General features: G+C 36.7%; 1 long non-coding RNA gene across 2 annotated transcripts in view; it reads left to right on the plus strand.

Moving 5' to 3' along the window:
* Window positions 1-12,189: 12,189 nt before the first annotated feature.
* The window catches only part of LOC124382859, a 55,803-nt gene continuing 49,910 nt past the window's right edge, over window positions 12,190-18,082 (plus strand). For both annotated transcript variants that reach the window (XR_006925129.1, XR_006925130.1), the window contains exon 1: window positions 12,190-12,709. This is a non-coding gene — a long non-coding RNA (uncharacterized LOC124382859). The remainder of the gene's footprint in view (window positions 12,710-18,082) is intronic.

Raw genomic sequence — 18,082 nt, forward strand, 5'->3', positions numbered from 1 at the left:
GACAAAATGAAAACAGAGGACAAAATAACAAAAGCCGTAGCACGAATGTGGAACGAGGAAAACGGTGAAACCTTGAAAGGAGACAACAAATGAAGGACAGAATGTGCACTGAACCGTGACTGTGTATACATGTGGCAGTGTGGTGCAGGCAAACATGTGACATGATACGTCGAGGTGCAGTGGCTTGTGGGAAACTTAGTCTTTGTCCTAAAAAATATATGAATCCTGACAATATACATGGAATACACACACACACACACACACACACACACACTACTACTACTAATAATAATAATATTATAAAATTATTATTATAATAGTAATAAATAATCATAATTCAAGTCAATTTAACAAACACACACTCACACACACACACACACACACACACACACACACACACACACACACAAGGAAAAATACATTATGTTTGTTTTATGTATATTTTGTCTCCATTTTTTCCTCCTAATGCTTTTGTAATATTGTATGGAAACAATTAAGCCAAGAAAGCTTATCAATTTAAAATTTAAAAAGAATTCTTTGGTTTTTCGAAATGCATGAAATTTTTTGAAATTGTTTGAAACTCTTTTCAAACTTTTTACACCCAATCCTATTTAAGATAAATATTTATAATTATATTTTTTAAAAAAGACACGTCGTACTTTTTAAAAATTAAATTCTGCTTCTGTCTACCACATTACAATGTATTTATGTCATTTGCCAGTTATCCAGTTATACAGATAAGCAATTAAGGGTTAAGGGCCTTGCTCAAGGGCCCAGCTGTTGCAGATTTGTGGTGCTGGAACTTGAACCTACAACCTTCCGATCAGTCATCCAACGTTATCATGTTATTGCTAGTTTGTTGACCTAAAATGTCTCGTTATCCATGGATCATGAGCACTTCCTTTCCTTATCCATTTGCCAAGAAAGCTTATCAATTTGAAATTTAAAATAGAAACTGGAAGTGAGAGAGAGAGAGAAAAAGAAAGATAGAAACAGAAACATCTCACTTCCACACTCAATGTAAATGTATTTCTACTGATTTATTTGATTTGATTAAATATGATTCAACTTTATTGCCAATGTGCAGAGTGCAAGTACAGAGCTAATACAATATATACATACATACACATCATTTTCTATAAAAAAAAAAAGAGCAGGTATGATCTATTGAGCCAAGAGCAGCTCAGTGAAAATGACAGTGTGTAAACAGAGACTTGCATTGTGTTGAAAAAAAGAGGAAAATTGTCCAATGACTATCAGGTGACCAAACAGAGCCACATAGTAATTACACAGTAACGATTCATGGTAAAGGATGAGGCTAAATACCTTGTTTTTAGGGATAAACAGGGTGTCAACATAAAGTATTTCATTTTTGTATGAGTTTTTGGGGCACATAATTATCATAATTCTTATACTTATACTATTCTTTGTCTACTCATGCTTTGGCGATATCGTATGCAAACAGTCACGCCAATAAAATCCTTTGTATTTGTAATGAAGACAGATAGAAAAACCAAAAATCCCTAAGAGCCCATTCAGAAAAAACATTCCAGGTCCATATTATAATTAGATTAACTCAGACATAGTTGGCTCAGGTAGGATTATAAATCAATTGTTTCAATGTTTGCTTCCAGAAAGCGAATGAGAATTGAATGTAAATACATTCTGAACCGAATAATCATTAGTTCACGGTGGTGCGATAAACAATTACTGTGGGTTAATTAAATACGCAGGGGGAAAAAAAAAATAATCAGCAACGACATGTAAATCGGAATACTTCGCTGCATGATAGGAACGAACCGTGTTGGAGAAAGCACGCGATACGTAATCCGTAATGTTGACGCGAGTGTAAAATCGATAAAAAAGTTAATGTTCCGAAGTGCGAAATCAGAGCTAATATGCAAATAGATGGAAGGCCTTGCGAGAGACAGAGGGAATTTGCGCTACTCGGCGAGTTTCGCATTATCCTGCCGTCAACAATGCTCCAGGATACGGACGCCACATTGATTGACTGTGATGTAAGTAAAGCTCGCCTACGTGGAATGCGAATGGCTTTTTAATTGCTGCCATTTTCCTCTTTAGGAAAAGAAAAAAGAAAAGAATGAAAAAGGCTTGTGGCTGCTGGAGGCTGCAGATGCTTCACAAACTGTTTCTTCATACTAAAGCTGCTTGGCACAGGCCAGATGTCATCCCCGATGTCCTCCATCAATTACGCGAAAAACAACAACAACAATGAAAAGAGAAAGAAAAAATTGCCCTTACTCTTGGGGAAGGAAATGTCTGTTCTGTCGTCTCCTTAATGAACCTATTTATCAGTATTGTAATTCAAAGCGAAAAAAAGATGATTTACACGGACGTCTTGAGAGAAGGATAATAGTGCCGTCGCTTTTATTTTTGGGGTAGGGGTGGGATGTATAGATCAGAGTGAAACTATAGACTCCTCTTAATATATACTTTCTACACGGAAAGTGGACATCAGAAATATTTATGACTTATTGTACAAATTTATGGTTACGCTTCATGTTGTAGAGCATCTCCACTGTTCGAATTTGGGGGGGTTGTAGGGCTTGGGGAGGTTGGGGTGTCCCGGACCTTTCAATAGGCATTAAGGAACCCCCCCTTTAAGGGCAGAAAATTTACTTGGGGGGGTCCACTGGTTTTTATTAAAACTAGGATAATAGTTGCATTCAAATGTAATGCAAAATATCTTTATTTTATTTATGCTTCTAAAAGGGTTAGGGTATGTGGGCCCCCACCCACAAGGGAGCCTAGGGGGACCCTCCAAGAACTTTGACACAATTCAAAACTGAGCATCTCATTCTTTTTATCACTTATTTGCCATTAGACAATATACGTAGTTCTTGGGATCATGAGCAGTTCCTTTCCATTTCCATTCCATTCTCTTCTCGTAATTCTGGTACAATGTGGAGCTTTGACTTCTTTGTCTGTAGGCTGTTTTTCCAATTTTTATGTACCAGGCTTTTGTTCTTATATCTTCCTATTTAGACTATAAAGACGTTTCCAGTTATATGTGGTACTTTAGTTTTCGAAATGCATGAAATTTTTCGAAATTGTTTGAAACTCTTTTCGACCTTTTTACACCCAATCCTATTTAAGATAAATATTTATAATAATATATATTTTTTTAAAAATGACACGTCTTACTTTAAAAAAAATCTAATTCTGCTTCTGTTCACTACATTACAATGTATTTATGGCATTTGCCAGTTCTCTTATCCAGTATACAGATGTGCAATTAAGGGTTAAGGGCCTTGCTCAAGGGCCCAGCTGTTGCAGCTTTGTGGTGCTGGAACTTGAACCCACAACCTTCGGATCAGTCATCCAACATTATCATGTTATTGCTTGTTTGTTGCATCGTTATGCATGGATCATGAGCACTTCCTTTCCTTATCCATTCGCTGTCCTATTTTGCTGTAATTCTCGTACACTTTGGTTTTAATAATGTATTTTCTTTTTTATATACAGTTTTTTTTTACATATCAAACATGACATTTATCTTATTAATTCCAATTTTGGCAGCCAAGACAAATTTGTTTCACTTTCGACACTTGACTTTTTACACATTACTCCTTCTAATAGAATCAACAATGTAATGGAAAATATTTATACATTTTATATATTTTATCTTAGCTATATACCGATATCAAACCAGGATTTATGGCACTAAAAATGATTTTGGACCTTCTGTAAAATCAGAATCATGCCTCAAGTTTTGGAGTGGAAATTTGTTAGCCATCCTCAAAATGTATACCCTCAACAAGAAGAAGATACCATTTACTCTAATTTGACTTGATCTAGCTACAGCATTATTCCTGTTCCCATTCTCGTTCTCTCTCTCTCTCTCTTTTTTTTTTTTTTCTCCACCAGACCACTCATGAGACATCTGGGCTGTCTCCTGGCCTCCAGAACTGCTCGTTCTCATCCATTAGCGAGACAGTTGTTTACGATAATTACAGAAAACACAAGCCCGCGTTCGCCCGGGTGGCTTGGTAGGTCCGGCAACAAATTCCATTAACACCTCTCTCTGCTACGAGATGTTAATTATTTCGAAAGGAACTAGCTCCAGGCCTATTTCTTTTTTTTTTTTCCATAGGTAATGACTCTGTGTTGATTTGTATTTGAATGTGACCTGATAGGTCCTTTAGCTGAATTATGCACATTTACAGGTCTGGTAATATTTTTTTGTATTTATTTTTTTAAATGATTTTCTTTCTTAATATTTGCAAAACAGCACGCTTTATTTTGGAGCATTTATATTAATGTGTGAAGATGCATAAAGCCAGTGTGAGAGTGAGAAAGTGAGAAAAGAAAAAAAAAAAAAAACATGTTAAGACTACGCTGGGCTTCGGGCCCATTTTTATCGTAAATGCAAAGTTAATTTTTATTATCACCACCTCTTGGAGATAATTTCGAATAGACCTCTGATTTACAATTAAGTCAAGTCAAGTCAAGTTTATTTCTATTGCGTTTTCACAACAGACATTGTCTCAAAGCAGCTTTACAGAAATCAACAGTCAAGATGAATGGTGTATTTATCCCTGATGAGCAGCCATGGCGACTGTGGCAAGGAAAAACTCCCTTAGATGTTATGAGGAAGAAACCTTGAGAGGAACCAGACTCAAAAGGGGAACCCATTCTCATTTGGGTGACATCAAGAGTGTAATCATAAATCTTTCAACAATACAGAACACTGGAGAGTGAGAACTAACATGAGCACTGGAGTATAAGATTATAAGTAAATGTTCTTTCTACAGTCTTATACAGTCTAAAAAACTAGGAGCTACTGAGCTCAACATTTGTGATCATCACAGATCCAACACCAGCTTCTCCATGCCAGAGCCTTTAAACAATCCAGAAGGTCCAATGTCAAAACTCCACACATGTAGTGGGATCCAATTGGCACTGGTACGTCCCTAGATGGTACGGGATGTTTGCGAGTTCGCCATCTACTTCTTCAAAGGTCCATAATCTTAATGAGGTGAGACGTGACTGGAGCTAGCCAAACCTCAGGATGCCTCGAGATGGGAGAGAAAGAGAAGCAGTGGAGAGAAATTTAAGAAAAAAAACAATTCTACTTGCAGTTCCTTTAGAAGGTTTTCCACACAGTAGACAATGTCTCATGTCGCCTTTGAACCACTGGATGCTTTTGAAAGCCCCCATGAATGGACAAATGCATATTCTTGAAATATACCGGATGACTAAAGCTTGCATTTCCTCTCTAATCCGGTTTGGCTTGAAATTAAGCCAGGCTTCTCTGCTGTACCTCTGCTGCCTGAACGAATCTTGGCTACTGAATCGACAGACAGAGAGAAAGAGATAGATAGAGAGAAGGAGACTCTTATGCCAGTGTACTGTCCATGTTACATAAATAACTCATAAGTAGCACTTGAAGTGATTATGAAAGAAAGAGAACTGAATGCTGCTTGGATGTGATGTCACTTTTCTTTTTTTTCCCCCCACACAAGCTTCGATTCACGGACCAGGGACCTCATGATATATGGCGCACTCATGACTAGATAATTTTTCAGCGTAAACACTCGGGACAAGTATGTATACACACATTTAATGTCGCGGACTCGATTTGGCTAATGAAGAAACTCTTACCACGAGCAAAACCCTCCAGGGGTGATGTTTCCTACGGTAAAGATAAATGACTTGTCTTTTCCCATAAGCGAGTCCACTGTTGAAACTGTTATTACAAACTAATTCACTTTTCCCACATCCGGTTTCTGAAATAGGGAATTTAGGAAGCGATTCAAGTTTATGGGTTTGGCTTCAATTCTAAATAATCAAAAGTATAAAAAAAATTTCATTTAAAAATTTGTGATAAAAGATTATGGAGACACTCGACTTTCTAATCCATTATGTAGGTGGTTCTTCCTCAAACTACACACTTGAAGACACCATTTGTACAGGATGTCTTTGTGTTAGCTCTATAAACTTTCGTTCGGCTTCTCCCATTAGGGGTCACCACAATGGATCATCCGTATTCATGATCTGCATGCATCAAATGTAATGCAAAATATCTTTATTTTATTATTTAATGCTTCTAAAAGGGTTAGGGTATGTGGGCCCCCACCCCCAAGGGAACCTAGGGGGACCCTCCAAGAACTTTGACACAATTCGAACACTGAGCATCTCATTCTTTTTATCACTTATTTGCCATTAGATAATATACATCATTCTTGGGATCATGAGCAATTCCTTTCCATTTCCAGTCCATTCTCTTCTCGTAATTCTGGTACAATGTGGAGCTTTGAATTCTTTGTCTGTAGGCTGTTTTTAAACTTTCGTTCGGCTTCTCCCATTAGGGGTCGCCACAATGTTGATCACATGTTTTTACACTGGATGCCATTCCTAACACAACCCTCCCCATTTATCCGGGCTTGGGACCGGCACTAAGAGTGCACTGGCTTGTGCAACCCTAATGATTGGTTCCCTGACCGGGAATCAAACCTGGGCTTCAGCAGTGAGAGCGCCGCATCCTAACCACTAGACCACCAGGGAACCCATGTGCTAGCAATATATTTTCTCTTTTATATTTTTAACTACTAGAAACTGTAAAACTAGGTTCTTTGTCCAGTCAGATACATTATATGGACAAAAGATTGGTGTGATTTTTTTGGACATCCCATTCCACATTTAGTCCTCATTAACTCTTATAATAACCTCCCCTCTTCTGGGAAGATGTTCCACCAGATTGTGTAGTGTAGATTGTGTAGAATGACAGTCTGAAAAATACAACCACAGAAACGGGGTAAATGTAAGGGATGCAGTGTTGAAGATGAATTCTTCCAATCCATATTTAGTCCTCATTTGCTCTTATAATAACCTCCATTCTTCTGAGAAGTTTCCTCAATTCGTTTACTAGATTTTTGAGGGTGTTTGTTTACATTTTTTTCCCCTTATTCAGCCACAAATATGTTTAGTACAATCAAGTAGGTGATGTGAGGAGGCCTGGGGGGTGCACTCAGCGTTCATGTTTATCATAAAGGTCTTCTATAGGGTTGGAGCTCTATTGCAGGAGATCTTTCACTTCAACCCATGGAAAGCATCATTTCACTGGCTTTGTGCACAAGGGCATTGGAACAGGTCTGGAAAATCCACATACTTTTGTCTGTATACAGTATATTTACTATGTATGACTGCAAAGTCACCTTCAAATTCTTTTTTTCGTACAAATAAGAAAGTTTATATGAGTGCTCCAAGGGCTTCCCAGAGTCATTTATTATGTTCAAGTGATGATGTTAAAAATAGCAATAAAAGCGACGCTGCTTTCACGGAATGTCGCCCCTGGCAGAGGGGAAATGGATGGAAAAGAGAAAAGTGGACTCTGAAAAATAAAAAAATCCAGTAGGAGGCTTGGATGGGTGGCTTTGCTTCATACAGAACCTTTGTCATCATTTATCCAAGCTTCATGTCTTTGTTTTGTTCACTTCTCTCAGAAGGTCAAATCCATAAGCGGCAAATAAACCAACAAGCATCACGTCTCATCAAGAGGCGTGACGCGATAAGAAACGATGCCCCCTAAAGGTGGCACTCTAGCGCTTCGGCTCGGGGGGTGACCATTTTCCCGGGCGGTCGTTTCAGTGATGTTCAATAGCGGGGTCTAGTGTAATGGCTTTCTTACTTTTTTTTTTATCGCCCTTTACTGCAGCATGAACACGGCAAGACTTCAGTCCCTGAAATCAGAAATGATCTTATGGGACGTTATTTCAGTTATAAAAAGGAAGAAATGGAAACAATGAAATATGAAGCTGTTGTATGTCGTATTGATATAATTGAGGTAAAAAAAAGGAAAAAGTAGGTCTGGAAAGCTAAAAAAAAAAGTGTGCAAAAAAAAAATAATCACTACTAATATTACACTATTTATTAAGGGTGTAAAAATACACAAAATTGTACAAAAAATAGAATTTGTAACACAATACATTCATCTGATTATAGTGTTTTTTTGTTGGGTTTTTGGTCTCCTGCTGTTGTAATTCATCCACCTCAAGATTTCGACATGTTTTGCATTCTGAGGATTCTTGATTCCATAAGATTTACAAATTAGGCAAATCCTTTTCCATGTGTTTTTATGCCATATCGTCATTTTTTAATATATATAAAACAGCCTGAAACCTGAAGGCATGAGGTAGACCCTCATTTCTTTCATGATGAGGCATCTGTGAGACTTTCTTCGGGTTCTGCTTGTCTTTGGGAAGTTTTGCCTTCCCGAATGCAGCTCGGTAGGATTTAGGTCAGTTGATCGACTTGAACAATGTGAAATATTTCACTTCTTTCCTGTAAAAAGTCTTGAGATACTTCAGAAATGTAGCATTTGGCTAAATGTAAGCTAAGTACTATGACGTTATACATTTCAGAATCCAATTTGCTGCTCAATAAAATCATGTTTATCATATTATTTTATGAATAAATATGAATGAACCAGTTCCATTCACTCCATGATATAATATAATGCTTTGACTCCTTTCCTTTTCCATACTTTTCTTTCGTCTTTGTTTATTCTTTGCATTAAATCTTAAAAACAATGTATAGGCTTTTTTTTCATTTCATTTTTTTTATTGTTGGTTCGCCTTTGATTTGCTATACAGGGTTTTACTTCATCAGGACTATCTTTTTTGGGGCTTTCTAGTTTTCTTAAGCTCACCAGTGCATTCTTTCTCATATGAATGTCTCAAATCATTCATTTGGCCCCATGTTTTTGATGGATCAATTTAGATCTTTTGTTTTTCTGATGGCTAGGAACTTTATATATTTGCTTCAAATGTAACACAAGTTTTTTTTCTTCTCCTCCACGGTGTGTCATCGTCTCTTAATCTCTTTATCCCAGAACCGCCCGCTCAATCATCGTCTCCCTCCCTATCGAATATCTCTTTCTTTTTCTCATTCGCTCCCCTGACTTGCTGTACTCGATGCTCTCCTTCACCCTTGTTTGCCTTCTCTTTTCACGCTTGCTCAACCCTGTGGCCTGGCGAGCCATGAGAGGGGTTAGTGTGTGTGTGTGTGTGTGTGTGTGTGTGTGTGTGTGTGTGTGTGTGTGTGTGGGTGGGTGGGTGGGTTGGTGGTTGTTACGGGTGTTTGGTTGTGTGTAATAGCATTCGACTGCAAATCTATGCTACTCGCTTTGGCATGGAGGGGGACCCGATGCCACCACTGCATGGTGCAATGAAAAGAAATTGGGACTGGGACAGGTGGTTACTGTGTGTGCATGTGTGTGTGTGTGCGTTTGGACACACAGACAACAGCTGTCTTGAAAACAGCTGGAGTTTTAGGCTTAAATCTATGGGGTTCTCTCACAGCCAGAACTTAAAAAACAAGACGAGGAAGTGCAAGCACGGGCTGTGGTACTCATGTTCTCAGAACATTTGTGGCTTGAGAATGAGGTTAGTTTTATATTATATTATGAGAAACATATATTGAATTGTTCCATCACGGCTTTCTGTGGTTTTGGCTGTAGATAGATAGATAACCCAGATTTTGGGTTTTCATTAGCTGTAAGACATAATCATCCAAATGAAAAGAAATATTCATTTTAATGATATTCGAATTTATTGAGATGCACCTGTATATGTGTCTCTCTCTGTCTCTCTCTTCATCATGTCACATTTCCTATTTGTGAAAGATCTCATCTCTCATCTGAAACCAAACACTTGCATTTCAGACATCCTGCCACATGTTGGTCTCCGTGTCAGAACCGCAGGCAAGTTTGTCCCAGTTTTTTCGCTCGCAGTTGGGACTTGCTAACCACGCGGGAGCAAGTTTTTCCATTTACACTGATTACTGCTCCCCCATTGCTGAACTATAAAATGTGTCTGGGCAAGGTTAAAGCCCTTACATGGTGTGTAGGAGAGAGGGAAAAAAATTCTTGTCCTTTAAATGTTTCATCTGCCTGTCGTTCTATTTCACTTTAATTACATTCACCGTGACTTAATAACAGTAGCAGTCAATATGCAGAAATAATACAAATATAAACACTATAATATACAAAGATTTGTGGATCCAGTGAATTTTTTTCTCCCAAATCCAAATGCCTCCCATACAATTGTGTGCCTCCAGCATTGTTTGAGGAAGAACCACATATGGCTGGAAAAGTCAGGTGTCCCAATACTTTTGTTTATATACCGTATAACAGCAGTATATAATTACGATAACTAAACACGTTATCTCCAACTAATTTTTCCCTTTAATTATATATTTAATTCAAACATAACTATCTATCTATCTATCTGTCTGTCTGTCTGTCTGTCTGTCTGTCTGTCTGTCTGTCTGTCTGTCTGTCTGTCTGTCTATTTATGAAAGAAATAAAGAAATTAAAGAAAGAAAGGAAACAGATAGACAGATAGTTAGCCAGTCAGTCAGAAGGAAGAAAGAAAGAACGATATAGAGAAAATGACAGACAGACAGACAGTTAGTCAGTCAGAAGAAGGAAAGAAAGAAAAAGAGAAAATGATAGAGATAAAGATAGATAGATAGATAGATAGATAGATAGATAGATAGATAGATAGATAGATAGATAGATAGATAGATAGATAGATAGATAGATAGATAGATAGATGGGTGAATAGATGGGTGGATAGATGGGTGGATAGATGGGTGGATAGATGGGTGGATGAATAGATAGACAGATAAATAGATAAATAGACAGACAGACAGACAGACAGACAGACAGACAGTCAGAAAAAAAAAAGGAAGAAAGAAAGAAAGAATGATATAGAGAAAATGGCAGACCAACAGTCAGTCAGAAGCAGGAAAGAAAGAAAATGAGAAAATGATAGAGATGAAGAGAAATAAATAGATAGATAGATGGATGGATCGATAGATAGATAGATAGATAGATAGATAGATGATAGATAGATAGATAGATAGATAGATAGATAGATAGATAGATAGATAGATAGATAGATAGATAGATAGATAGATAGATAGATAGATAGATGTATTTATGTATATGTTGGTTTATTTATTTCTATATTTATTTCTGAGGCGCTTTTCCTTACTGTGCCCATTTGCGGTTAATATTCCCTCCGCAGTCATTGGGGGGGACGAATATTATTGAGCGCATGTGGCTGAGGGAGGCGAGTGTGAAACCTTTCATTAGAGGCACACAGGGTTCCCGAAGCAGTTTAACTTTCAGCTGACATCCTGACCTCGGCTTTCTGTCGCTGACTAACTCATTTCTCTCCAGGGCAAAAAAAGCAGCGTACCGAAAGAGATTGAATCAACATTAGATGTGAGGCAGAACAGACTCGGGGTGTAAAAGGGAGGACAATTCACTGGATTTGTGGGGCGAGAAATGAACACAGATGACCTTATTTACACAACGATCCGATACAACTTAACAACTCGACTTTCACTTGTGTCAACATAATTATTATTATTATTGCTGTTGTGTAGAGTTTATCAGTGTGAACAATCAAACTGCTGAAACGGTGTTAATGTAAGGGATGGAGTTTTGAAGATGATGAAAAGAAAAAGAAAAAAAGAGGACAGACCGATAGATAGATAGATAGATAGATAGATAGATAGATAGATAGATAGATAGATAGATAGATAGATAGATAGATAGATAGATAGATAGATAGATAGATAGATGAATAGATAGATAGATATAGAAAGAAATATAGAAAGAAAGAAGCAGCAAAACAAAGAAAATGGTAGGGGGAAAAACAGAGAGAGAGAGAGAGAGAGAGAGAGAAGATAGATAGAAAGAAGCAGCAAAACAAAGAAAAAGGAAAGGGGTAGAAAGAAAGAAAGAAAGAAAGAAAGAAAGAAAGAAAGAAAGAAAGAAAGAAAGAAAGAAAGAAAGAAAGAAAGAAAAAGAGCAAAGAAAGAAACAAAAAGCAAAGAAAGAAAGAAAGAAAGAAAGAAGCAGAAAAACAAAGAAAAAGAGCAACAAAAGAAACAAAAAGCAAAGAAAGGAAAAAGAGAGAAAGAAAGAAAGAAAGAAAGAAAGAAAGAAAGAAAGAAAGAAAGAAAGAAAGAAAGAGTTTGGACAATCTAATGCAGAAACAGGGTTAATTTAAGTGATGCAGTGATGAAGATAATGGAGAAAGAAAGAAAAAAGAAGAAAGAAAAGTAAAAGACCGCAAAAAGAGTCTTTATAATGAAAAGTGACGGTTTATTTACAGTGATCGAGAGGTGAAGAGACCCAAAGAAAAGAAAAAAGAAACTATACACAAAGTAACAACAAAACAAACAAAATATATACAAAGAAAGAAACATGTATCTATCCACAAACTTCTAAATTGCAAGGAATACATACAAGAATATTTCTACTTTAAAATAACATATATATAAAATAGAAATAACAAATAATAAACATATTAACCCTGTGAAGCCTGACATGAAATAATTAACAAAAAATTGTATAAACAGTTCTTTTTATAACAAATAATTGTTAATGTATAACAATTATTAGTTGCTTTTATAAAGTACATATTCATATGAAAAATCTGCAAAAATCTCCCTGCAAAAAAACTTCTTTTAAGTCTGTTCATGAAGGCAGCCATATTGGAAAAACCTGAAAAAAAAAACCCGACTTAATTAAACAAAATACATTTGTCGGCTTCGAGTTTTGACGCTATATAAACCAGGCCACTGGGGGGCGCTCGGGTTGGGCGGCTGATTAAAGGAAACGCAACATGAAAGGCCAGAAACACCTGCGCCGACAAACACCCAAACACAGGTAAGTTTTTAAAACATAAGACCAGACAAAATAAACAAAAAAGACATGAGAGCATGTATATGTTATTAGGTATTAGTATATTTATGCTCCTGAATTATTGTCAGGGGATGAAAGTGGATGATGTTTGCATGAATAAAAGTATGTTAATAGCGTGCGTGTGCACAACCCACGTGGCCCCAGCAGGGGGATAAGGAGGAGGAACGTGTTGTGATGTTTGTATGTGTGTGTTTGTGTTGCACAAACCAACAAGGACAGGTGTAAAAGTAATATTAATAATCTCCCGGGGTAAAATCCTTCATGTGCCAGAGATTAGATTTTTATTGTTAATTGAACAGGTGTAAGGTGAAGTGATGCGGCGCCATACGTTGTGTGTTTTTTCTTGTTATCTTGTGGGGAAACATGGATGAGCTTTTGCGTTGTTTCTGTTTAGTATTCTTACTGTTGTATTTGTTTTCTAGGGAAATAGTTGTTAACTGTGTAAACGATGCTCTGAACATGTTAAAGAAATAACTAAATAAACCAATAATCATACAAAACCCCGAAATGTGTCCCTGGTGGTAAAACATCAATCCATCGGTCACAGACAGACAGACAGAACAAAAGAGAAATAATGATATAGAGAACATGATAGACAGATAGTCAGTCAGTCACAAGAAAGGAAGGAAGAAGGAATTATGAAGAGAAAATGTGAGAGATAGACAGATAGTCAGTCAGTCAGAAGTAAGAAAGATTCATAGATAGATAGACAGACATAGTCAGAAGAAAGAAAGAATGATATAGAAAATGATAGATAGATAGATGATAGATAGATAGATAGATAGATAGATAGATAGATACAAAGATAGATACAAAGATAGATACATAGACACAGACAGACAGTTGGAAAAAAGAAAAAAAGAGAGACAGACAGACAATCGGAAAAAAGATAGATGATAGATAGATAGATAGATAGATAGATAGATAGATAGATAGATGATAGATAGATAGATAGACAGACAGTCAGTCAGAAGAAAGAATGATATAGAGAAAATTTTAGATAGATAGATAGATAGATAGATAGATAGATAGATAGATAGATAGATAGATGAATAGATAGATGAATAGATAGACACAGACAGACAGACAGTCGGAAAAAAGACAAAAAAGAGAGATAGACAGACAGACAGACAGTCGGAAAAAAGATAGATAGATAGATAGATAGATAGATAGATAGATAGATAGATAGATAGATGAATAGATGAATAGATAGATAGATGAATAGATAGACACAGACAGACAGACAGTCGGAAAAAAGACAAAAAAAGAGAGATAGACAGACAGACAGACAGTCAGAAAAAAGACAAAAAAAGAGAGATAGACAGACAGACAGACAGACAGTCAGAAAAAAGATAGATAGATAGATAGATAGATAGATAGATAGATAGATAGATAGATAGATAGATAGATAGATAGATAGATAGATAGATAGACAGACATAGTCTGACAGAAAAAAGCAAGGAAGAAAGGAGTCAAATAAATAATGCTAGAAAAGAAAATGATCGATAATGAAAGCTGTGGCAGAGGCCCCTGTCGCTCCCAGCTCACTTTCTGATCATACCAGTGGGCCGAGGTCCTGGTCGCTATGGGATTCCCGAGTCTGGAATGCACAGCCGTGCTTTTTGAGGCCTCCTCAGTAAGGTGTTCTAGTGGGCTGAGTTTAACCCCGTTATAGAAAAACTTTTAGGGGGGACCATCTGTCAGAAATGACTACACATGGAGAAATCCCCAGCTGAGCTCCCTCTAGAGTCCGGTGGTCTGCTCGCTCCAAAGTCGAGTTTATACTCTATTTAAACAGGTCAGTAATGTTTCTCCTCGCAATCCGAAGCATAGTTTATAGCATTTTTGTAGTGCATTTACAGCCCATAGATATATAAAGTGTCAGACAGTAGCGGCGCACTTACATTTAAGCACAAGGTCAGGACTATTTAGAACGGAGACGTGGATCTGGTTTGGGTGCCGTGGAGATGCGCGAATCCCGTGCATTTGTCTGAGTGATGTGTTCGAGCTTCGCATACAGATTTGACTATTCGCTTCTCACAGTGTTTATACATACAACGCACCTTTAAATATAACTTTTATTAATCCAAGAACTGTGGGATGAGTAATATATCTACAGATACTTCCTGCTGTTGAAGCCACATACATACAAATATCATTATAATATTCATATTTCCTAAAATGGAAAATGAATAAAATACATTTTCTATTCTACATTTTAGTCTCATTTTTTTTCTACTGTTAAAAAACTAATTATACAGTCTATTATTATATTAGCCATAATAAAATGTCTATTGATTGATCACGTTTGGTACCAGAGAGAAAAACCTTTTTTTTTTTTTTTCTTTTAGGCCAGATTTTCAATCTCAATTTTTTTGGTTTTTCACTACTGAAATCAAACACATTATTTTATTATTTTATTAATTATTTATCTATTATTATTTTTATGTATTTTGCTTTTATTTTGCATTTGATAAAAAAAAGTTTAGTCTACATTTCCAATCCCAATTTTTTTTTTTCAGTTTTTCACTACTGAAACCAGACACATTATATCTTTATAACATTTTTTGTGTATTTTGTATATATAAAATGTATTTTGCTTTTATATTGCATTTGATGGCAAAAAAAGAAATGTTTTCAGTCTACTTTTTCAATCCCGATTTATTTTTTTTGCATTCCACTCCTGCTTCCTACACTAAACCAACAACATACCAAATATCTCCATATTAGCCATTAAAAATGGTTTTTCAACCAATTTCCCAAAAAGTTGGGACTCTGTGTAAAGTATAAATACAAACATTTGATCTGCTAATCTCATAAACCCATATTTTACTCACAATAAGACATAGAAAACGAGACAAACAAGCTCATTTGGAATTTGATGGCTGCAACATGTCTCAAAAAAGAGACAGCTGGAGAAACATTTTGTAAGTAATTTGGTTAATTGGCAACAGGTCACTCACATTGGGTAGAAATAGTGTATCTTACAATAGTGTACACTTACAAATTGTGGAACAAACAATGTTCCTCAACGTGAAACTGCAGAGACTTTGAATATCTTATAATATCACCATAATATCAAATATTCTGAGAATCTGGAGAAACCTCTGAGCACAAAGGTCAGGGATAAAAATCACCCTAAATCTTCAGCATACATTTTCTCACAGCTGGCCATAGTTCCAGCGAATATACTGCGGATTTTACGAACCGTTTCGCTCGTCTCCATTTTATTGGTTGAAATATCACCCGGAGAATCCTTCGTAAGTGTGTAGACACAATGGTCATTCAGAGGGTAATGCTTACATTATACATATACATTGTATCCACAATCTTTTTGCGTATGAACACACTTGGCAATAAAACCCTTTCAGATTCTGACATTTCAGCTGTCAAAAAAAAGAGGACACTTCAAAAAACCCTGCAAATTGTCTACTTTAACCAAAAGACCGCCATTAACCAGTTCTGACGAGTCTGACATCATGATAATGAGCTGCAAAATATGGAGATATCCGTATCCCACAGATCAAAATCCGGACACGTACTGCTAAGCGGATCGCCCTAGCCTCATTAGCTAGATGTTTTACTATTCAAACTCTGTACATAGTGTTTGTTCTGATTAACACAGTATATCCAATGTGCTGCTACAGGTAGCACTCAGGATAATATGAGACAATTATCTTTGCTAGTTAGCAAATCAATAAACCTAGCATGCTACTGTAACCCCAGCAGCATACTTTTTTATTTGGATTTTTTGCTTTACTTTTTTTTCCTCAAGCAAATCACCTCAGTAGTGCTAATCTTACTTTTATGACTTTATGCTCTTTCCACTACTCTCCCAATCATTATTATTCATTCGTAGCTAAATGCCTGGATTTAGCAGTTTAAAGAAAAATACTAGTAAATCTTAGGACTTTGTTGATCACAATGGGAATGAACTTTGGCAATGAATTAATTATCTCATTACAGCAGGTTGAGTCGTATTTTTTCCCCTGCAACTTAAAAAAAACTGCCTCACCGACTATTTTATAATCAATGTCCTCCTGAGGGGGACCATCAACTTCCAGCCCTGCAGCGGACATCGAAACGTACGCCCTTTATTCAGTACCTCAGCCACATTAATTATAAAAGGTATTTATCATTTCATATCACACAGCCTCGACAGGTCCGTCATAAAACACCATAAAATCCGCTATTATAATAACGTACCGGGTTTATTGCTGACAAAAATCATTCTACAGTGGCTGTCTGGACTAGGCTGTAATTCTTCAAAGTAAAAGAATGGTTAGATGGTTCTGGAATTTTCCGTATTCAGGATTGTGCTGTAATTCTGGACCGTGGTCTGTGGCAATTTTTTCGTTAAAAACATTTATCCATGCTACACCCACAAATCTAGACACTTTACCCTCTCACTGCATTTACTCTTAGAGCATTTATCTCATTCATACAATTGAGCAGCTATGGGGTAAATGGCCACTCCATTGTACCATACTCTACTCTACTGTACTCAACTGTACTCTTCTGTACTGTACTCTACTGCACTATACTCTACTGACCTCAGCTGTATTTTCTGTACTCTACTGCATTGTACTCTACTGACCTCAACTGTACTCTGCTGTACTGTACTGTACTATACTGTACTCAACTGTACTCTGCTGTACTTTATTGTACTATACAGTACTGTACTCTACTGTTCGGTGCTGTACTCTACTGTACCATTCTCTATGATTCTCAAATGCACACTACTCTACTGTACCGTACTCTACGGTACTCAACTGCACAGTATTCTACTGTACTGTACTCTACTGTATTCAACTGTAGGACACTATTGTACTCCACCATAATGTAGTATACTACACTGTACTCAACTGTACCCTACTACTCTGTACTCTACTGGGATGTAGTCCTCCATACTGTACTCAACTCTCCAGTACTCTACTGTACTGTACTCAACTGTTCAGTACGCTACTACACTCTACCGCTCTGTACTTTACTACACTGTACTCACCTACACTGTGTGCTACTGTACTGAACCTTTCTGTACTGTACTTTCCCACACTGTATTCTATTATTCTTTACTGCACTCTACTACACTGGAATCTATTTTATTATACTGCACTGTATTCTACACTGTACTCTACGCCAGTGTACTCTACTGTATTGAATTATACTTCATTCTACTCTTCTCTGCTGTACTACACTGAACTCATCTGTACTCCCCTTTATTATATTGCATTATACTACTCTTCTACACTGCACTGTACTTTACTGTACTGAATGCGATTGTGTAGTATTATATTACACTGCACTGTACTCTACTGTATTGTTTTCTACTACACT

The sequence above is a fragment of the Silurus meridionalis genome, chromosome 3 (genome assembly GCF_014805685.1).
Source record: "Silurus meridionalis isolate SWU-2019-XX chromosome 3, ASM1480568v1, whole genome shotgun sequence".
Lineage (NCBI taxonomy): Eukaryota > Metazoa > Chordata > Actinopteri > Siluriformes > Siluridae > Silurus > Silurus meridionalis.